The 23,834-nt window shown below is 36.7% G+C and overlaps 1 protein-coding gene across 4 annotated transcripts in view; it reads right to left on the bottom strand.

The window, feature by feature from the left end:
• Nucleotides 1-23,834, bottom strand: part of NCOA2 (nuclear receptor coactivator 2) — a 303,782-nt gene that overhangs the window by 189,542 nt on the left and 90,406 nt on the right. For all 4 annotated transcript variants that reach the window (XM_059166252.1, XM_059166254.1, XM_059166253.1 and 1 more), the window contains exon 2: nt 5,459-5,515. The gene's annotated coding sequence lies outside the window, so the exon portion shown is untranslated. The remainder of the gene's footprint in view (nt 1-5,458; nt 5,516-23,834) is intronic.

Raw genomic sequence — 23,834 nt, 5'->3', positions numbered from 1 at the left:
TACATCTAGATATGGTAAACAATGGAGAATAACATAAATGATCTGGGCTTCGAAAGTAAACTATGACGTGTTTAGTGGAAGCGGCCTGACATATTTGCTATTTTATCTTTAAGGAGATTCTGGCAAGGTCAACTGACTCAAATTCAACACCTATCCAGAAAATAACATGTGTTATCTTCTAAATAACATGTGTCACTTTCCTTCCAAAGTGAGAGTGAACGGCTTAGCTAAAAATCCTACTATCCCAAAATCAAACACCATGTATTCCTGAAGTTACTGTGGTCTCACTTATGTGAAATTTTGCTTACTATGGACCTTGTCCTTAAAGCTAAGTAAGAGTATACAGGTTTGAACTGAAATCTAAAGGCCATCATGACAAGAACAAAGCAGGAAAACACACTCTGTTAACCATCTATAAACCATTTCTCCCCATTTCCACACACATCCACCCATAGTGCAGTACAGAAAACCACAGCTGAGAAATCAGAGTCCACTCTAACCTTCTCAAACAATTCCCACTCTGGTGCTACCTCCCCCAAGACATGTTAACTCAAAGGATTTATACACATATAGACTGGTGATGCTTTTAATTTTAATGATTTCCCAAAGACTCCAGTTACGGCAAAGGAGTCACACTTAGGAACTTCCAATTAAAAAAAGTATTCTCCGGCGCCTGAGTGGCTCAGTCAGTTAAGCATCTGCCTCCAGCTCAGGGACTCAGGTCAGGATCCCAGAGTCGCAGCAGTAGGAAGTCCTGCCTCAGGCTCCCTGTTCTCTCCCTCGCTCTCAAATCAATCAATCAATCAATCAATCAATCTATCTTTATAAAAAAGAAAAGAAAATTAAGTGATCTCACAGTAAAATGGCTCTAAACTGAAACTCAACTTTCTTATAATCTAAGAAACAGCCTTATGAATTTTATTTAAAAACATGTTTTTATTATTTTTTAAAGATTTTATTTATTTTTTTGTCAGAACACAAGCAGAGGGAGTGGCAGGCAGGAGGAGAAGCAGAGTCCCCACTGAGGGAGCCGGAAGTGGGACTTGATCCCAGGCCCCTGGGATCACCACCTGAGCCGAAGGCAGATGCTTAACCGACTGAGTCACCCAGGAGTCCCCAAAACCATGTTTTTAAATTGCTGTCTGCAATTCTAAATTTTGCTATTCCAAAATTTAAGTCAATCAGAAAAATGAGGCTCCCCTGTATTTCTGGTATGTTTTTCAACAACACTCTACACTTAACAACAACACTCCGCTTGTCTGTACCTATGGAAATAGCAAGGATATGGTTCTAAACAGATTCCCTAGACTCTGTGATTATCTCAACCTGAAGCACAGCACACTTACCTCGGAGGTGTGTACCTTTCCCAGAGTCCACTTTGAAAGCCTTGTGAACTCCATACAAATGAAACATTTACTTACGACAGACAGCTTTTTGTTGTCATTGCTGGTGCTACAACCTCTACTACCGTGGGCAGATTAAGACTTTTAGTAAGAAAAGACATTCACAAATCAATGCTCAGGTTTTTTCTTTAAAAAAAAATCAGAAAGCCAAAATTCAATGTGAAAACACTGAGCAAGGAAATATGGAGTTAAGCCTGTAGCAATATTCCTTTTCCAGTTGAATAATCTGAGGTATTGAAAGTGCTAGTTTCCACGGGACTTAGCATAGTATAGCACAATATAAATAATTAATAAATATTTCCAAAAGGAAGGAGAATCAAAAGGAAAAGAGTCATGGCCCAAACGTAAAAGGAAAGAGGGGAGCAAGAAAGGAAAGGTAAGAGTGCTGAATGAATTTAGCTTTGTGGGGAAAAGTAGGCCAGTCTGTTTACACTAGTGTGTATATAAAAAAGGAGAAAAGTGGAATAGTAAAAATGCTTTCAAAACTGGCCTGTCATCCAAACAGTTTCCAACTGATGGCTCTGTGTCAATAATACCCACTGCAAGGCAATTTCCACCTACCAGTAGGCCTGAGTTCAGCAGTCCGCTCTGCTCCCCGAAACCAGAAGAGTCTACCCAGGGAGGCTAGGGTTAGGATTCCAGCTCCCACAGTTAAATGACTGAGGGCATTTTGGCAGCTGTCAAAATATTTGTTACTTTCCAGATCACAGTGCCTACCATGCTGACATTTCAAAGAAACACCACCAAGTAGCAATACTATTAAATGTCTGCAGATTTGGCCTAAAGCAACATATATATATATTTAAATGCTTTCAATGTTTCTATATATTAATACTGATTTTCAATGGCTCAGATCTCCTATTCAAATCAAGCCACCCTGTGTTCAGGGGACTTTTAGACATCTCTTAGTTAAATCAGGCAGTCAATCATTCATCTCACATCTATGAATGAAGAGGGAATTCAAAACCCAACAAATACTCACTTGAAATGTATTTTCAACTATGTCATAGGTAACATGGACATAATTTCTTTTGTGTCTTGAAATGCTTAATAAGATTTTTAGTATTTAGTACGCAATAAAGTATATTAGTATTACAAGAAGTGTATCACACTTTATTGTACTTTGGACAACTTCCCTCTCCATCTATTAGTATTGAAGAGTTTGGCTCTAACTAGTGGGTGTAAACAATTCTTCGCCCACTCCTCCCCTACCATGTTCTCCCATCCCAAATCTTCTGGCATACAGAAAACAGACTTAAAAATAAATACAAAGTACATATGATTCCACACTGAGTTCATTTTCCATAGTGAAGAGAAAATTACATTTCAAGGCTATATTGTCAAACAGATTTATCTAATGTTTGCTCCTGTTTTGACTATCAATTCTAAGAATATTTTACTGGCTAACTTTAAAAATGCTTAAAATGTGAAAGTGGAATGGAAATACTGATGTAGATATAGATTAAAAAGCACAGTTTGGTCTGTTAAATAAATTTTGACTTTTTAATTCAAACTACAGGATTCCCTTTCCATACACTCAAATCTGAAATTTATATTTGTACTCATAGACACAAACCTGTTGAAAAGTGTGAGGAAATATAATCAATCTTGTTCTCAAATCAAAATTTTTATGATGTATTCAACAACACCGTCTTCAAGAACATTTTGTCCACAATATTATACATGTAAGACTCAAAATATTTTTATATAATGTCCTTCTCAGCCCCGAAACTAAACTAAATAAAGTTCTATTTGAAGTTCTGTTTGAACCAACTCTGCTCTCAAAACCATGCCACTTCATTTCTTAAATAATTAAAAATATTTTACCAGATATAAATTATTTTACCTTTCAAGATAAGGATTCTAAGTAATTCTATAGTCACTACATTTCATACAACCTGTTCTAAGAAAAATGATTCATCTACAAACTATAAATGCCATCTGTAAACTATAATTTCTAATATTTCAAGGGATAAAGAATGCTGATTCATCGCATACCACATTTATAATGGAAAAACGAAACCAAATAGCTTTCCCCCATGTGCTTCTTCCCCGTCCCCAAAAGTGAGCATGAAATGAAAGTGCCAGGATGGAACTTTAGTTCCAACTTAGTAGAACTGTTTAGGTAGTCATTAAATTGTTAATGAGTTGTCATGTTTCACAGTTTGAAATAAAGGTTAAAAGTTAGGACCTGCTAATGAAATAGAAGCAAAATAATGTTTGACTTTTAAATTAATTTTGAAGTCCTCACGTATCAATATGATTTTTCTATATTATACTTACTGCCACAAATATGCTTGTATTCAGGACCATTTAGACATAAAATAGAGCTTGGTGGTTAAAATCAAGGTCTTTGGAGTGGCAAATTGCCACTTACTTGATATGACCTTGGAAAAGTCACTTAACCTCTCTAAGCTTCAATTTCCTTATCTGTTTATTCTAAAGATAACTCAAAAGCACTTACATAATCCCTGGCACACAGTAAGAGACCAATAAGTAATAGCTGCTGTTATTACTATTATCAAGGGAATCTCTGCAAGTTGCAGTTATAAAATTAAATGTGAATAACAAATAAAAGAAAAAACCCTAAAGATCAGACTTAATTCTTTCTATATATGAAAATCATGGTGGCAGAAGAGACCAAAGCCTGAAGAAAGATCAAAAAACAAAACATACAAAACAAACCAAGAAACCAATAATAGCAACCAGTAACTTGGAACACCTAAAGAAAACTGTCAAGGACACAAGGAAATAGGTGGTCTGTATGTATATATATATGTATGTATGTAAGCAAGCTCAATGATCAGTGTGGGGCTGGAACTCACCACCAAGGTCAAGAGAGTAAGAGCAGTATGCTTTACCAACTGAGTCAGCCAAGCATCCCTCCTATAGCTCTAGGATAATGAATTCAAACATCAATATAGACGGTGGAAAAATGACCAAAAAAATCTCCCCAAAATCTCCCCAATCTAGAAACCGAAAACTAAGTAAGGAAGTTAAACTTTGTCTCCAATGACAGGTAGTAGGAAATTTTTAAATTATCTGGTTTTTAGAGATTTTCAATTCCCTCACCCTACCAAGATACCACAAAACCTATCCGATATGGTAGCATAATCCAGTAAGGAAGTAAGTAAGAAGTTCTCAGACCTGCTTCAGGTTTGTCCGTAACTTGAAAGAACCTTCTAGGGTAGTGACAAAATAAATAGAGAATTGGAGGCATTATCCTCTGAATTCTATCCTGATTAAGCATACTTTAGGACAGAAAATATGCAACACCGGTAATTTTTCAGAACATTTAAGACCCATATACTTTATCTGATACAAATTAATTTCATATTTAAAAACAGTATAAAAACTATTTCTAGCTTTTATTTATAGAAGCAGAGTTCAATGACTCTGAATATAAATAAATTCTTAGTATTTACTACCCAATAAATAAGCAAACATTCATTCAGTCTTTCCCATATACCAGGTGCTATTCTACAAGTCAGGGATACCATTTTTTTCACCAAGACAAAAATGGTCTCAATTTTCATGTAGCTTATATTTTCGTAGGGAAGACTATAAAAAAATAAGAATATATCATGATAATAAATATCATGATAAAAATCTATCAGGATTGTGTATTAAGAAGTGACTGACAAGCTATTTCAGACTAGTTGGACAAGAAAAGCCTGCTCATTAAATTTAAAACATTTAGCTCCATTTGCTGCCACAATCAACAGTAGCTATTCTTTTATTTATATACAAAAAGAAATTTATATACAAATGCATGGGACATTCTCTATCACCTCATCCAATGGGTATGTGTAAACTCTTCCCAAATATACACAGTAAACACTGATAAATGGTAAGATCACCTGACCTTCAAATTCATTTCTAAACATATTCCCACAGAATTTTTATAACACAACAGAAATGCTGAGAAATGTACATTTTGTTTCTTATTTATATTTGCTTTGTTTACAATTTATTTTGCTGAACTATACTTTTTAAATATTTGAGTTTACTTAAAAATCAAAATATTCCAACAGAATGACTGAACTTTGACTCACCTGTGCCTGTACACAGTGCAGAAGATCTATAAATCTGTAGCCAAATCCAAGAGAAATCTGCAATGCAAACAAACAAGCAAACGTGAATAAAAAGACCCAGAATCCTCTCGGACTCATTAAGGTGGATGTGATTTTTACAACCAATATAAAAGTAACTCATTAATAACATCTCGCCATTAAATTGCATGATAAATCAAGAAGTAGACTTGCTGCATTACTTCTATTTTGTTAAAAAAAAAAAAAAGTAAAATATGTAAAGCCTCATTTCATTGTGAATTATGAGGTGTCTAGTCTACATTTTGAGTTCCCACCATAATTCTTACTACATTTACTTGTATCTGCTTAGGTCTCATCAGGAGCACTGGAAGCTGAGAAGCAGAGACCAGAGATCCCTATGTTGAGACCGCCCCCTCTGGACCAGCCCAGCATCCAGTGCATAATAACACAGTGCATGGTAAATGTTGGCTAAGTAAACAAATAAATAAAACTCACATTTGCAATCTGAATTTGTTGATTCATAGTTTACTGTAAGGAATCAAAAGGCTCGAAACTGTCGAAATAAAAATCTAAGTCATAATTATATAAAGAAGTTCAAAAGTGACGGAATAATTTATCTCAAGAAAAAACTTGAGGGAAGCCTGGGTGGCTCAGTCAGTTAAGCGGCTGCCTTTGGCTCAGGTCATGATCCCAGCGCCCTGGGATTGAGTCCCACATTGGGCTCCTTGCTCGGCAGGGAGCCTGCTTCTCCCTCTGCCTCTGTCTGCCATTCTGTCTGCTTGTGCTCGCTCTCTCTCCCTCTCTCTCTCTGACAAATTTAAAAAAAAAAAAATTTTTTTTTAAAGAAAAAACGAGTAAAATGATGCAAAAATGCCATAAATATATGTGACATATAAATATGCCATATAAGTCACATATATGAATTATATGTACATATATGACAATCTTAACATTTTACAAGAGCAAATGTAGGTAAGGAAGAAATAAGCATTTAATCATGAAGGCACCTGCTCTTCTGCATGTATCTTTGAGAACAAAGACTTTGTAACTCCAAAGGAACCTGCAGCATTTTTTCTGATCCACACAAGAACCATTTCCACTGCACTAAAGAATTTTGTTTCCAAGATGCACAGTAAGGAATACAAACAAGTACATGCTTATGTTGTTTTCTGTGTATTAATGTTTACTACTTTAAATCTAAAGAGGTCTAAAGGGGAAGAAAAGAGAAAAAAGTCCATTTTGAGTTTTACCAGGACCTGATCGGGCTGGAGATCTGGAGATCATCCAATGTAATGAAATGCAGCTAGGGTGTTAGAGATGATTCATGAAAAACAAAAAGAAAATCTGTATGCAAATAAGAAGTTATCACAGTAAGTAAAACGAATGGATTCTCCTCAAGTGGCAGTCAGTGAGCAGTGAGCAATAAACTGTTATGTAATAGGAGTCATCAATTCTTTCTGGCTCTGCTAGGCTAAATGTATTCATTATGCTGGCCTACTTAAGCAACAACTACTTCTATACCAACAACTAATTCGCTCAAGGACATCACACTATGCAACAATCAACAGCCAAAAGTTGTGACTTTTAGTAGGAGTGATGTTATTAAACTATTACTGCTTGATCTACAATTTTCAGTAAGTTTTCACTCATGTGCTAAGAGAGTATGAGAAGGTGCCAACATACCCATGCTGATAAAAGATATAGGACACATAAAGGTGTGGATCATTTCCACAGTACAGAATATCTTAGTGTAACATTCTGAATAAGAAGTATTAATAAAATATTTAAAAACACAGAATCACAAAATGTCTTAGAAGTTACTAAGGGAAAATCTCAGTCATTTAAGCCAGTAGTGCGGGCAGTAACAATTCTGCCAGAAAGCCACATCGCTCTACTCTCGGCAGCTTTTCACCAAGTTCCTTCAGAAATGCATTTCAAGGAAGGGAGAGGGGAAGAAGTCTTTCCTGATCCTGGCAGACACAAGGGAGGCAGGAACCTTACAAGAAAGGGTGGAGGGATACATGTCACCTTCTTCTTTCTTACTACCATTGCTATTTCCACGGTAGAGCTTAAAAAGACAAACTGCCTCTCCACAAAGCAAAGGGTCACCGTTAAAAGGCAGCATGGAGGGGTGCCTGGGTGGCTCGGTCCATTAAGCCTCCGATTCTCGGTTTTCAATTGAGGTCAAGATCTGAGGGTGGTGAGATTGCTCAACCGTCAGCATGGCATCAGCTTGAGACTCTCTCCTTCTGGTCCCCCCGCCCCCAAATTCTCTCTCTAAAATAAGTAATTAAATATTAAACAAAAGAAGAAGAAGAAGAGAAAAGAAAAAGAAGACAGCATGAAACGGTGGAAAGAATCTCGTATGGTTAAGCATCATCAGACAGACCAGTTTCGAAACCTGGCTTTATCATATAAATACTGCTGCTGTTAATATTATTCTATCATTAGCAGCAGCTTAGGTATGTGACGTAGGAAGTATTACTGTGAACTCAAATATAAAATGAGGATAATAATGTCCTGTTTGCAGCAGTATTAAATGAGATGATTACATAAAGCACCTGGTATAGAGTAGGCATTACATTTATCCTACCAAGTATATGATCCTGCTAAATTATGCTAGCTCTGTCAAGTAACCCAACGAAATGATGAAAAAGTAGAAGCTTCAGGCCTGTCCTACCCTCAGTAACCACTTTTCCTTGGAACGTCCTAATGGCCTTATCTGCTGATAACCCTCCAGAGAGACTGCTGGGAAATTTCTGAACCAGGGCTACCTTAAAATGACATCAACAGTTGGGAAAAAAAAAAACTACCTAATTTCAAATATTACTATAAAGTTCAATCAAAACAGTGGGGTATTAGCATAAGGCCAAACAACAGAAGAGAACACAGTCCAGGAACAGTCCCACACATTTATATCAATTTATATTCAACAAGGTCCCAAGTAATTTAATGAGAAAAAGTCAGTCTTTTCAACAAATGATGCCCAAAACTGTTATACACATAGAGAGGGAAAAAGAACCTTGACCTTTACCTTGTACCATGTACAAAAATTAACTCAAAATGGATAGGAACATAGACCTAAAAGTAAGAACTAAACTACAAAACCTGTAGGAGACCATCTTAGAGAAAATCATTTTAGATTAGGAAAAAATTTTTAGCTATTATACCACATAAATGCATGTATATTTTAATTGCATAAAATAAAAATGAAGACCACAAAAGAAAAAACCTGATAAAATGAAAAATGGTTTGGAAGTTTCTCCTCCTATAACCCAACAATTTCATACCAATGTGTGTTTTCACTTCTCTTGGGGACAGATGACCATACAAGCAGTTGTGCAAGGATGATCCTAGCAGTTATGTTTAGAACAGCTGGAAAGTGCAAACAACCCAACTGTTTATCTTTGGAGGATGGATTTTCTAGAATGCAGGACACCATGCATTGGAATACCACTCGACAACAAGGAGTGAATGACTGGTGAATGCAGCAACATGAACCTTAAAAACACGTGCCAAATCAAAGAAGCCAAAGATAACATGTTATGTAATTCCATTAATTTGAAATTTCTAGAAAAAGTAACACTACAGAGGGAAAAACAGGTTAGTGCCATCCTGAGTTAAGGAACAGAAGTGGGGAGTGCCTGAAAATGGATACAAGGGAACTTTCGGGCTGACAGACTGGTTCTAAAACTAGATTGTGGGTGATTCTAAAGAAAGATGTGTAGGAAACACAAGGCACACATACCTGCGTACGTTCACTAAAACTCATCCTATAATACCCTTAAAATGGGTGCATTTCATGCTATGCAATTTATACCTCAATTTTTTCAATGCTCAGTGGGTTAAAGCCTCTGCCTTCGGCTCAGGTCATGATCCCAGGGTCCTGGGATCGAGCCCTGCATCGGGCTCTCTGCTTGGCGGGGAGCCTGCTTCCTCCTCTCTCTCTGCCTGCCTCTCTGCCTACCGGTGATCTCTGTCTGTCAAATAAATAAATAAAATATTAAAAAAAAAAAACCACTATGTACCTGCCCTTTCTTCCTAGGTGATAGTTATGATTACTGTGTCACTAAAGGGATGTAAGGGACAAAGGCAGTTCTATGGGTTTTTTTTTTTTAAGATTTTGTTTGACAAAGAGAGAGGGCTCACAAGTAGACAGAGAGGCAGGCAGAGGGGAAGAGGGAAGCAAGCTCCCTGCTGAGCAGGGAACCCAATGTGGGGCTCGATCCCAGGACCCTGAGATCATGACCTGAGCCCAAGGCAGAGGCTTAACCCACTGAGCCACTCAGGCACCCCGAAAAAGGCAATTTTAGTAGCAAATGGTGCAAACATCTGACAAGGAGAGCATCAACTTGGCTACACAAATAGCACATCATGACTTTGAGGCAAAAAAACCAGGACTGAGCACACATCGCATGGAAAAAGATTGCTGACAACATTAAACCTACAGATTGATGATTTTTCAAAAGGTAGCAGAGGGTTAGGAGAAGATAGCCTCCATTCTCTCTCTCTCTCTCGATCTATCTATTTACATGAAGAGTTAGGAACAGAGCCAGAGGAAGCAAAGCAAGCTAGGAAGAAAATGAAGTGACATCTGCGATACCAGCTAAAAGAGCATGTCGTGCGACCAAAATGAGAGATGGGCCACAGACTGCTGTTCTGTGTACCAGCACCACCGCCATCATCATCGTCAATCACTGCTATTTCTTAAATGCTTCTGGCAGAGGGCTTTATATAAGTTACCCACTTTCATCCTCCTGACATCTCTAAGAGGCAGGTATTGCTACTCTCACCTCCATTTTGTAGATATGGAAATGTAACTGACAAGTGAAGCACTCTGTCCAAGGTCACGGGACTAATGCAGTGGTAGTACGATAATTTGTTTTCTTTTGGCTTAAAAACATAAAAACTCTCAAATAACTTAACAGACATGCCTTTTTAAAAAAAATTATTTATTTATTCATCAGAGAGAGAGAGAGAGAGCATGAGAGAGCAAGCACAAGCAAGGGGAGGGGGAGGCAGAAGGAGAAGCAGACTGCCTGCTGAGCAGGAAACCCTGTCAGGGGACTTGATCTCAGAACCCTGAGATCATCACCTGAGCTGAAGGCAGATGCTTAACCAACTGAGCCACGCAGGGACCCCAGAGAACATATCTTTAATTGGGCATGTTTCAAACTGTAATACATCAAGAGGAAAGTCATACTTTCAAGACTTAATTATGAGAACTATTTCAGATTATTAAACAAGACAATGTATTTTTATTTTATCTCTATTACATACATTTTATATAATATGAAAAGGTAACCTAAAGTATGGCTTCCACAAATTTTAATAAAATATTATATTAAATATTAAGCAATATAATATTAAATATGTAAATGTTCTTATTAATTACAAAATATTATAATATTAAGATCCCAAATTTGATGTGTTGCAAAAGTCTTAATAATATAAATAATGTATAAAGAATGTGGACTATATAAGGTATAATTCTTTCCCAATTATTAAGCTGATGCTAAAAATAACACCTAGACTACTCAAGAATAATTTATAAGGTAACTGATTAACTTCTATATATACTTCAGACAGCTTATGTTTTCTTTGTTTAAAAGTCTCTACCTACTCTGCAGACAATGACTCTTAACTAATTAAACTCTTTAACAAATAATTCTCATTTTCCAAAGTCTTTTAAGAGGCTCAACAGTGTCATCTAAAGACTGCCTTAAAATGACATTTAGTTCATAACTTTTGTATTAACATTAATTGACCTTGTAATTATTCTTTCCAACTACTCATTCTGCCTATTATACATCTAACTTAAGGTTCTTAAACTTGAGGTTTTGCTTAGAGAAATCTTCTGTTTTTGAGAACTCGTGCCTAAATTACTGAAGCCCCATCTTAAGATATTCTTTTGTTACTTTAATTCAGTTTAATAAAATGCTTTCAGTTCAGTTAATTGTAAGTTAAAACAAGTAGAGACTTAGATTTATAATTGAATAACTTCTACACTAAATGTAAAAAAAAGTTCGAAACAAATATATAGGAAAGGATATATCATCAGTTTAAAAATCCCTAAGCAAAATTTAAATAAATAAATAATAATAAAAAATTCCTAAGCTACAGGCAGGTGCACATATATAATTGATGTATATGATATAGTGAAAAACAGCCTACCCATCAAATTCATAAATCTCATATGATCAATTCCTTTCATTTTTGTCTCTCACAATGGTCCGAACCAAAGAAAATAAAGCAACTATCATAAAACAGTAACTCTTCAAAGAATAGTATTCTTGTCCAGAGACAGACTTACAGGAAAAATTAATGTCATACATGTAGCTGAATGAACAAGGCTCACATCTGGAAGAGAACTAAAGATACTAATTTGGAGTCACTGGGGGCGCAGGGGTAAAAAAAAAAAAAAAATTGTGGAGTCACTACCATAAATATCGCATTTACATCCAAAGAAATGATTAACATTACTTAGGGAGAAGACAGAGGCAGAAAGAAGACCAGCAAAGACAGGTCCTACAGAGTCCAAGAGGAGACAGTTCCAAGAAGAGAGTTCTCCATGCTACTCAGAATTCCACGTTTCTACTTGCTCTGGCAAGCTGAACGTGCTGATGACCTTCCTAAGACATTTTCACTGGAATGACAAAGATACAAAGCAGACTGAAGAAACTGAGAGTATTGACAAATGAATAGGATACAAGGATTTTGGCACAGCATGTGCAAATGATTACTATCATTATTACCTCATGCTGAGGTAATATGATTACTATCATTATATACCTCATGTATATCCTGCAAAATTAATCTTCCCCTCTAGACTGTGGGCTTCTTGAGGGCAAGCCTAAGGTTTCGTCCCCCCCCTTTGGTTAAGGAAACAACCTGCTGCTAGATTAGTGATTTTTAAACAACGCTCCTACAGAAGTCCTGGTGCTCTAATTAGGGAGCTTAGGCCCAAAATTCACACAATAATACAGTCTTCAATGGAATTATGGGAAAGAATAGAAAAAACAAGTTACTGAGCAGAAATTAATCTTTCTTAAACAAAGATATAAGGCTCAGAAATGACTCCCAACCAAGACTACAGCATGCCAATCTGACAACCAATCAGTCTTCCCAAAATAAAAGGCCCCAACATGCAACAAGTAGAATTTTAACTGTTTTTCTCCAAATAATGCAGATAATCTTTGCCTGGGATGTTTCCTTTCATTCTCCTTAAAATGAAAATAGCTCCTGAAGCTTACTGTATATACCAGAATAGTAGAGGATTTCCACATATTATCAGTTTATTTTTCACAACAAACCAGTTTGAGAGAAAATGTCTACCTTCCCTAATAAAATGTATATCCTGCAAATATCAACAGTAGAGGAAAGAAATCCACTTAGGGAGAGAAAATAAAATAGGACTGTGGACTCTTCTCATAAACTTACCTTCTCCTGAGGTTTTCCTCCCTAATTAATGCTGCAATGACCACTCTGACTGATACAAAATGAGCCTACAACCCTTCCCTAATACCCCTGAGGACAATGCACACAAGCCTGTGTAAAACTTACCTCAGTACCTCAGTACCATGGAGCAACAAGAGGTAAGTAACTGTACCAAAGCAACACAAACTACACAATCTGCCTACACAGGGCAGGGACACCATCTTCACCCCCAGCACTAGCAGTAATTTCAAAAACCAGCCTCACAAGGACCAGCACAAACTTTCTGTCCCCGCTCTGAGTTTCTGTTTTTCTCTCTCAGGACAGGCCTCTTTCCCCAAATCATTGTCAAAGTCAGTTCCCATCTCCTAAAAGGGGCGGGGCAGGGGGGGAGGGGGCTCACCTTTCAAAAGCATATGACCATATTAAGCTAATCATCATTTCAACACAATAAAAGCAATATTCATTAGTTCCCCCTACATACATACACACACACACAGAGTAAGAAGGAGGATAGGAGTCTTCTTAAAAAGATGTTCTGTCACACCTATTTTTTTTTTTAAGATTTTATTTATTTATTGACAGAGAGATCACAAGCAGGCAGAGAGGCAGGCAGAGAGAGAGAGAGGAGGAAGCAGGCTCCCCGCTGAGCAGAGAGCCCGATGCGGGACTCGATCCCGGGACCCTGAGATCATGACCTGAGCCGAAGGCAGCGGCTTAACCCACTGAGCCACCCAGGCGCCCCCATCACACCTATTTTATAATCAGGAAAAGGTAACACAGTTTCTCTAAAGTTATAGGACATGTGATGGAGCTGGTGTCAAGCCTATGACCACCTGGCTCCTGGCATTAAGTTTGTACCACTCTGATCACCTGCTAGGCAGCACCAATCTTTAAAAAAATAAATAAAAGCAGAGGGGAAAGTAGCTAGCAAGCCCTAAATGGTACTTTTCAAAAGCTGAAAACAGTTTACACATATGTATAATACATGTTCATGGTTGTGATCTTATGTCACAGGTAAGTTTTTAAAAGTAAAATTATAAATTTATATAAAATAGTTAAATGTAGCAATATTTTACAGAGTTCCAGCAAGAATATGGTATTCCAAAAATGAGTACCAGATTCCTAAGAAAAAAGCTATGCAATTTACTATGTTGGAAAATGGAGAGCTTATCCCTGGAGTACAGTTAGTACCTAGTCAAATGTTTATTGTCTGTCTGTATGATCTCACTGAGTCAACCCATGGATCCAACTGTCACTCAGAAGAATTATTACCAAAAAAGATATTTCATCAGAAATTTGCTTTATTGTGTGGGTCTATATAGTTTCCTATTCTGTTAAAAAATGTAAAATGCAGTTTTTCATTTTGCTGCATGTCTAGGTTCTGACAAAAACAGTGAAGAATATTGGAGGAAATGGGAATCCTGTGGCATTAGCACCATTCTGAATAAAAATTTAGCTCTGGAAGAAACTTGAAAATAACTTGTTTTAACTACTCGTTTTAAAGAGGGAAACTAAAGTTCAAAGAGATTAGTACTTCACTAGTACCTGACAATAACAGTACCTCACCCCATCATCTTACTAAAGCAGTTTCTATGAACCCCAAAACAAACACTACCTTAAAGACACTGGTTTTCCCATCATATCTTAACTACTATAGAAATCATCATCAAATTTATGTGTCAACCTTCACATCACAGAAGGGCATTACATACACTAAAATGTATGACAGGTAACTTAGTTGTGAATCTAGAACATGTAAGAAAACATCTAACAGGGACGCCTGAGTGGCTCAGTGGGTTAAGTTGCTGCCTTCAGCTCAGGTCATGATCCTAGGGTCCTGGAATCAAGTCCCACATCAGGTTCCTTGCTCAGCAGGGAGCCTGCTTCTCTCTCTGTCTCTGCCTACCACTCTGCCTGCTTGTGCACTCTCTCTGACAAATAAATAAGTAAAATCTTTTTTTAAAAAAATCTAACAATACAAAATATACAGGGTAAGGAGGAGAACTACTTTTTGTTAAGTATCAGGTATCAGCTGCTGTGATACAATTGTTAGCAGCATTATTTTTACTATTTCCCACAAACAGGTTTCATTCACATGGCATCTATCAATTCCATTTTGCAGGTGAGGAAACTAAGTCAGAGAACTTAAGTGATTTGCTGAAGTTAACCAAGAGGAAGAACTAGTAGTGGGATCTCTGTTCTTCTGAATTCAAGCCCTCCACTCTCCTCTGTTGTTTCCATCTCAGTTCCTTCTCCCGGGCTCCACTCCTCTGCACTTCTAGCCCTACCCACCATCTTCCTCCCCACACAGAAAAAACAATTTGGTGTCAAGGAGATGCTTTCTAACATCCAGCTATTACAAAAATAGCCACAAGCATCAGTCACCCAACAAATTCACTCAGTACGACCCACTGAGTTGCCCCAAAATGCGTCACTAACAAGATTATTCAATTATCGGCCTGTTATGCCTATAGAAGCAAAGAAAACGGAAGAAAATACTACTATTGCAGGCTAAAAGACAGGTGTGAAGAAAAATTTTCAAGAGCTGTGACAAGAAGAGAACTTTATCCCACACAAAGAATTGAATTAAAAAAAAAAAAGAAAGCAATTCTAAAATCTGTGGAAGAGCTAGGAAAACAACCCGTGGTGGCTGAATTTTTCCTCCATCTGGGAGCCTCAAAGTCCAAGAGCATAAACAAATGTCCACAAAATTTTCTAGTATCATATTTTTGTTCCAATGATAATCTAAAATTACTTATATAGATATGCTAAATCATATGGATAACCATTATTATCACTGATGACTTTCTGTCATTTCATTTCAGTACTCGCATTTATGCTTACAGGTGGAGTAAGACTAAGACTAGCATTATTTCAATGTCTTTCATACCAAGTCTTGAGAAACAAAGCTTCCTGTTAGTTTAAGGAAAGACAAATAACAGGAGAGATGTGAAGTATCTTCACACGAATAATAGGATATGCTGAACTGGATGGAACCTGAGCTCAGCGGATTGCAAACAGCAACTCTGTTACGACCAGACAACACTGCCTGGCGCTGGTAATTTAAATCTTATTTTGTTTTATAGGTCCTAATGAAACTAACACCTTTCTGCACTGAAAAGGAATCGAGTAACATAGACTAAAATGGATGTTTCTCAGAAGGACCATTACGTCGGTTAATTCCCCCATGGTTTACATAATAAATATGGCTATGAAATGTAGATTTTGAAAAATCCTTCAGGTACAACTTTTTTTTTTTTTTTTAAATTCTGCTGACAGATCAAAATAAGGCCCTACCAGAGTGGTTCCTAAGATGTCTGTGTACAGCTCAAGAACAAAGCTTTTCCAGGTTTAAACCTAAATGAGGGAAAAAAATGCAGAGGTTTATTTTTCTATAGAGGTAAATTTTATTAAATTTTAGCATTCTCCTTTATTATTAGATTGTGAGCTTATTATATTGTGGGGTTAAATTTTCCTTCTTTTTTTCTGAAATGGTGGTTGTAGCTCATGGTCATTTTTTTTCATGTAATAACTTGACAAAATTCAAAATTTGGCAATCCTGTCATCAGTTCCCTAGATTTGGGGGGAGATTTTTTTTTTTTTTTAAGATTTTATTTTTTTATTTGACAGAGAGAGAGAGAGGGATCACAAGTAGGCAGAGAGGTAGGCAGAGAGAGAGAGGGAAGCAGACTCCCTGCTGAGCAGAGAGCCCGATAAGGGGCTTGATCCTAAGACCCTGAGATCATGACCTGAGCCAAAGGCAGAGGCTTTTAACCCACTGAGTCACCCAGGCGCCCTAGGGGGAAATTTTTAATAACACATAGATCAAGATCTCTAAGTACCACTGCCATCTAGTATGAAATGGTGTATTTCTACACACACTCACATGCACACACGCACACAGAAATATAAATATAGGTACTCCCTTCTGGCATCATGGGGAAAATTCATTTTGAGCATGAACTCCCAACCAAAAAGTTCTTGCTTCTACCCAAAGAAATTTTTAACGCTCCTCCCTAGCACAGGTCTAAGACAAAGAGCACTCCAGGCAGTCAAGCCACAACACAGTGTGGAGACTGGAAGAAAGGAGCTACCATCAGGTCCCTAAGTACTTAACAGCAGACGTTTTGCTGAACATCCTATAATAAAAACACAACCTAATAAGGTTAATAGTAACAATGGCAAGTAATACATAAAGACTAGAAACTGGAAGACTCATGACAGCAATAAACTCTTTGCCACTCCTCCCACTGAGAAGTGAAGAGTAACTGTCCTCCTCCTGATACTGGGGTTGCCATAGTGACTGGCCTGACCAACACACTAATGCAGAAGTGATATTCTGGAACTTCAGAGCTTTGAACCTGCAGCCTAGGACTTTGGAGCCCTTTATCTCAGAGTCTGAGCTGCTACATATGTCTGACTACCTTGAAACCTCCATACTATGAGGAAGCCCAACCTAGTCATGTGAAGAGGCCATAAGAAAAAGATATGCTCAGCCAGCCCCCCAGCCGTCACAGCTCCTAACAGTTCCTGGTCTTATCAGCTGAGATTCCACATATCATGGAACAGAAACAAGCCATCCCTGCCAGGCCCTGTCCAAATTCCTAACCCCAGAATTAGGAGACATAATAGTTTAAGCAACAGATAACTAGAATAAAAACTAACAGCTTTTCATAAATAGTAATAAAGACGTTAAAGCAAAAAAGGAAATGTCTCAGTTAGACTAGCTAGAAACCAGAATGGTATCAGATACAAAAGAGGATTATGGTACATAAAATAATATAAATCCATTTATTCACTTATCCAACAAATATTTAAAATACCAGGACCTATCAATAGGGATATACACAGGCTCTGCAGATGTTTAAAAAAAAAAGTTCTGACTTCAAGGAACTTACAGACTAGAAAGTATTATGTATAACAGTGTCTTCTTGTATACCTTTTTAATGTTTTCCACAAAAATAACATAATCAACAATTCAGATCAAACTGCTATGCAAACCAACCTCATAAGAGTGACTTGGGGTTCGTCTATGAGACGGAAGTGAAGATTGAATCAAAATCCCACAAAAGGTCACTTGCAGTTTGCAGTATCTAAGCATGCCTTAGGTAACTATAGTATACAATAAAATGTCTGGATTCTCATTTCAGACTATAAATTCAAGGCATGCGTAGCTAATCCTTTTTATTTTTCCTTCATAAAGTATCAGGTTAAAGAACCTTTTAGAGCTATTATTACAAATGTGCCGAGGAGACTTTTTCTATCTTACTGCAGTCGAGATTCGGGGACCCAGAATGGGCAAAGCAAGCAGGTCAGCAGTATGTTGTTGTTTTAACAAGATTTATTTCTGTCTAGGTGTGCTACAGTTTAAACAAACAAACTTACTATTCCAGTGACTAAAATAATTTTAACTGCTTCTTTTATTAAAGCATAGACAATTTAACCTTTCATATTATTCTGAGGGTTCTAAAATTATTCACACTTTTTCTATTTACAGTATTTCTTTATTCAAATTTCACACGAGGTCAAAAAGAACACAGAGAAAATTATTTTAAAAGTTTTTTTTTTTAAACTAGGTATTTTTAAATACAGAAAAATGTTTGATCTCATGTTGTAAAAGAATGCAACAGTAAATAAATATGTTCATGGCCTCTTGGCCCAAAGACCATAGCAAGCCTTAAAATCATCGGCACCTAACAAACCACCTCTGTAGAGGGTACTCGGCAAATATGCATTGACTGATAACACATTTATTCAATACCCAATTATTTTTTAAGTGTGCCCAATAAAAATAAGCAAAGCTATTTTCTGTCTCAGTAAATATTTGAGGCAAAGAAAAAAAGGATAATATTTTCAAAAGTGGTCACAAAGAAACATACCTTCTCATTTTCTCTTCAAAACACTGAAAGAGGTATGGTGGAGAGGGTCTGTTAATAAATTCTATGTGCTCTAAACGTCAAAATAGTAAAGGTGTGACAAATAATAAATTATAAATGGCCCGTGTTTATCTCTTCTCTCATAATTTCAGTTTTAGCACATTACACAGTAATTTGTCAAAATTTCCTTTTTTAAAACATGACACAAAAGAAAAAAAAAATCTACTGCTAAAAAGCCATTCCTTAATATTTTAGCCAAAATATACTATTAAGTCAAAACAGAGCAGTGAATGAGAATTAGGACTTTAAAAATGATAATACTAACATCTCATTATAAAAAGTAACAATTATCTGGGAGGAAGATACTCAAGAATATCCGACTCAACAGGTAGCTCTTTGTTTCTCTCTTCTAGACTGCTTGGGAGGCTAGCATGGAATAAGAACTTGCGTCAGGAGACCTGGCCGTCCTCCTAGACTTCCCTACAAGACTCAAGGCCAATCACTTACTATCTCTTGGCTTCAGTTTCTCAGTAAAAAAACAAGAGTGGCACAATTCTCTCCAAATCCCACTTTAGCTCTAAAAAATTCTACTGTCTTTGGGACGCCTGGGTGGCTCCGTTAAGCGACTGCCTTTGGCTCAGATCACAGGGTCCGGGGATCGAATCCCACATCCAGCTTCCCCACGTCTGCAGAGAGCCTGCTTATCCTTCTCCCTCTGCCAGCCACTTCCCCTGCTTGTGCTTGCTTGCTCTCTCTTTTTCTCTCTCTCTGTCAAAGAAAAAATAAATCTTTTTAAAAAATAAATAAATAATACTGCTGTCCTCAAATAAAGGGCCATTAGTCAAAATAAATAGGGTTTGAAGACACCTGCATCTTTTATTTGCTTAATATTAAGGCATAACCATTTCCCTAATTTTACATTAAACTTAACAAGTTTCAAACACTTAGAGATTATTTTTCTCTTATTTTATCTTTACAACAATTCTATGAGGTGGACTTTGAGTATGTAATAATTATATGTACTAGGCAAATGTCAAAGAGGAGGTTCGCCGGGATTATGTGATTTGATTAAAGTCACTCAGCAGCCCCTCCAGAAAAGCCTAGAAATCTGATCTTCTGATTCCTGGCTTTGCTTAAACTTCTAGAGCAAGCAACTTTTAAACTACAAAATAAATTATATACCGGTAAGAAAGAAAAAATATGGTGCTATTTTTGAGTGGCTACATTGTTTCTTTAAATCTTAATATCCTAGATCTTAAATCCCCTAAGATAACACAATTTGGGGCCTTTATGCCTCAAAATTATTTTTTTTAAAAATGCCATAGGCTTAAATGTGTCATAAAAATTCTGCCATATATCAAAGTTCTCTAAATTGATGTACATCCCTTGACCAAAAGGGCTAGTGGTAAAATAAATTTGAAAATATATGTAAATTAATAGTGTACATAAGCTTTTCGGTTTCATGTACTATTTTGCAAATGTGTTGATCAATACACACTTCAAACATTTTTAAAAATACCAACTCAGGGCGCCTGGGTGGCTCAGTGGGTTAAGCTTTGGCCTTTGGCTCTGGTCATGATCTCAGGGTCCTGGGATGGAGCCCTGAATCGGGCTGTCTGCTCGGCGGGGAGCCTGCTTACCCCTCCTCTCTCTCTGCCTGCCTCTCTGCCTACTTGTGATCTCTCTCTCTCTCTCTCTGTCAAATAAATAAAATCTTTTAAAAAAATACCAACTCACACTCTAAAGCACTTTTATTCCAATGAACCCATCTTTGAAAATATTTCTGTACATTTTTTAAAAAAGAAAATCATTTGCTAAGCAAAAAAAAAAAAACAAAAAACAAAAAACAAAACTATAGTTTTCTCTTACTTCCCCAGCATATATATATTTCCTGAAAAGGTGAAGTATCTTAAAAGTGTACATTTAATGTGACAGTGTTTCTCTTTATTTTTCCTGGAAAGCTGCTAATCCAATACTGTACTTCACAATAAACAGCAACTTAGAGTAGAGAAACTACTGCAAAAACCTTCTCAAAATCATAAAGTGTGCTCTTGGTGATACAAATGACATCACCTGAAAACACTACCCTCAGCAGTCATACTCAACAATTACCCAGAACTGACACTGAAGGACTTTAGCAGAGACCACAATTCAGATAGAAGCATACACTTCGAAAAGGTATTAGCAAAGACATGTAATTAGGGGAAAATATTCATTACAGCAATAATATTTGAACCAATCTTAAAATATTATAAGGATTCATGTCTAAAATCGAGAGCAAACATTTGCAAGTAAAGGGTGAATCAAATTACTTAATCACTGGGCCCCAGTTAACCTAACAGTTAACATGGAAGTAACTATTGTAGGTGTGGGTTTTTTGCCCTATTTATAAAATAGCAAACTCGGAGGCAAAGGCTAATTAGCTAATCTGAATGTATCTTGTACTCCTGATTTTGTAACACTTGATGAATTTATTTATGTCTCAAAGGAATGAGACATTTATAACCCTTCCTCCAGACAACTACGAATTCTCTAATACAAATTAACTAAATACACTTTCTTCTTACTTCCATCTAATGATGTTTAGCAGGTCCAAAAATACTTTCATATGCTTTTGGAAATATAAGGCAGCTTAGGAACTTGAGCTGTTTTTAGTAATGGTATTTTAAAAGTGGTAGAACTCACCACTTCAGGCAAAGAGGTATGACTTGTCACTGGTAATAGCGGTAACATGGCAGAGTAAAGAGAGCTATTTTGAGAAAATAAGAGATTGTGGCTTCTAGTCTCAAACCTCACTCTTCCCCTCATATATATAAAATTTAATGCTTATGTAATTCACAAATTAAATATGTTTAAAAATGAAAGAAACTACAGCAGAATAAGTTATGTATTCATTTTTAAAGTTACATCAAAAAAAATCTTTTTTAGGAATAGAAGCAGTGTTGCCTAAAAAATTCTGATATTTCTGTTCTTCCTAATCCTTAAATGTTTACACGAGTGTCCCCCCCCACACACCCCTACCCACTTCTCTCTCAAATCCATTTTAGAATGTGGAAGGTAATTCTCAGATACTGACTAAATTTCAAAAGCCACTTCCTTGTCCACAAATACATGAACAAGTCATATTTTAAAATAAAGCACAGAATACCACAAGAAGACTCATAAAATCTGTCGAAGTATAGTATGCATCACCAACCTATAGTTATCCTATTTTCAGCTGTGGAGTAAAAGCCACCTTTGTGCAAATGAGTTTAGACTCCAAGTGTCCGATTAGGGAAGATGAACAAGTCTAAAAACCAAGACTCACTTATAAAATAGAAAAGTAAAAATGTGTTCAGCTATTATGATTATTAACATTAAATAATAAACATTAAAACACAATTTTAAAGAAAAGTATAACTAGAGGAATAAACATTTATTGACCCAGAAAGATGGTTACAGTGTATTGGCAGATGTAAAAAGCAGGCTGTAAAAATAAAATATAACGTATGATCCACCCCCACCCAAAGAAAAGAGAAATAACAACTAACAGCATTTTTTTTGGAAGGTCACATCAAAAAAATGAAACTACCCAAACTCCATGACATAATTAGCTTCTATAAGGGAAATAAGTGAAGAAATCTGCACTCTGCAGGCTGCTAAAATGGACCATTTATTCACCCTAGTTCATTTTCAAGTATAACACTGGGAAGTGAGGGCCTTGAAATGCTCTCTGAATATGTAAGCAAGCTGTATGTATTTCCCAAGAGTAAAACAGAACTTAAAAAAATAAGCCTAATGGAAAAGATTAACACTCAAGCACCCTGAAATTTTTCATCAGTAGTTTAGCTTCTTTTTTTTGAGAATATAAAAATTGTATTTGTGTGTTTGAAGAAGACTGCTGCCTTTCTCAACTGTATTTTCAATAATATGTCTTCTAACTCTGAGAATTGAACCATTTCTCATTGATGAGCTCTCTTCAGACAGATTACAGAAACAAAACTCTGGGTCAGTAATCAATGCTCTCCAGAGGACACAGCCTTCAGGTTACCGTTCCTTTTAACCAAAATGAGTGCAGAAATGATAAACCCATGCGGACTGACACTACTCACTCCTACACACCAGAGCCTTTTAGTTGAATGCCTAAACTCCAACATGTTCAGTAAAATACTGGTAGGTAAGTGTGGAGTGCTAAAGAAGATAATGCACTGTGCTTTGTTATCACTCCTTGATCATAACTTCTAGTAGAAATCAGGGAAGAGGGGCGCCTGGGTGGCTCAGTGGGTTAAGCCGCTGCCTTCGGCTCAGGGTCCTGGGATCGAGTCCCACATCGGGCTCTCTGCTCAGCAGGGAGCCTGCTTCCTCCTCTCTCTCTCTCTGCCTGCCTCTATGCCTACTTGTGATCTCTCTCTCTCTCTCTGTCAAATAAATAAATAAATAAATACATCTTTTTTAAAAAAAAAAAAGAAAGAAAGAAATCAGGGAAGACACTTGACCCTGATTATAAAGGACTGATCATCCAACTTGCTGTTAATGTGAAAGTTCTTCCATCTGTGATTTCTTCTTCTTTTATTTTGGCTATTCCTTTGGGTACTGAACACCTCCAAGGAAAAGAAAGGGTTGAGAAAATTAGGTAAAATTCCAATGTATGAATTTCATCCCCAGTAAAAGCACTTAAACAAAACAAACAGAATGATCTCGTAGAGACCTAAAAGAAAATACACTAAAATACTAAGTGGTTGTGTGAGGATGGTGCCATTATGGGTAAATTCTTTAATGTCCACACCTTCAAAATATAACCGTATTACCAATAGTTATATTTAGACCAAACAATGAAAGAACTGTTGAGAACATAAGTTACAACTGATGATTTCAAGTATTTTTAACCATCCCGGGTTTATTTTCTGTAAGATAAAAGGGAAGTTGCCTATATAACTTGGCAATGTAAACAAATACAAAAATACCTCAAAGTTATTCCCTTCTCATTGTCTGTTGTGAAGGAAGGGAAAGGAATAAAGGAAATGAAAGCCGTGAGAACACACTCACAAACCAAAACCACAAGAAAAATAATCTAAAACCAGACTATA

Source organism: Mustela lutreola, chromosome 3, assembly GCF_030435805.1.
Source record: "Mustela lutreola isolate mMusLut2 chromosome 3, mMusLut2.pri, whole genome shotgun sequence".
In the NCBI taxonomy this organism is placed as follows: Eukaryota; Metazoa; Chordata; class Mammalia; order Carnivora; family Mustelidae; genus Mustela; species Mustela lutreola.
Note: the sequence above shows the minus strand (reverse complement) of the source record. Positions and strands in the feature narration are given on the sequence as shown.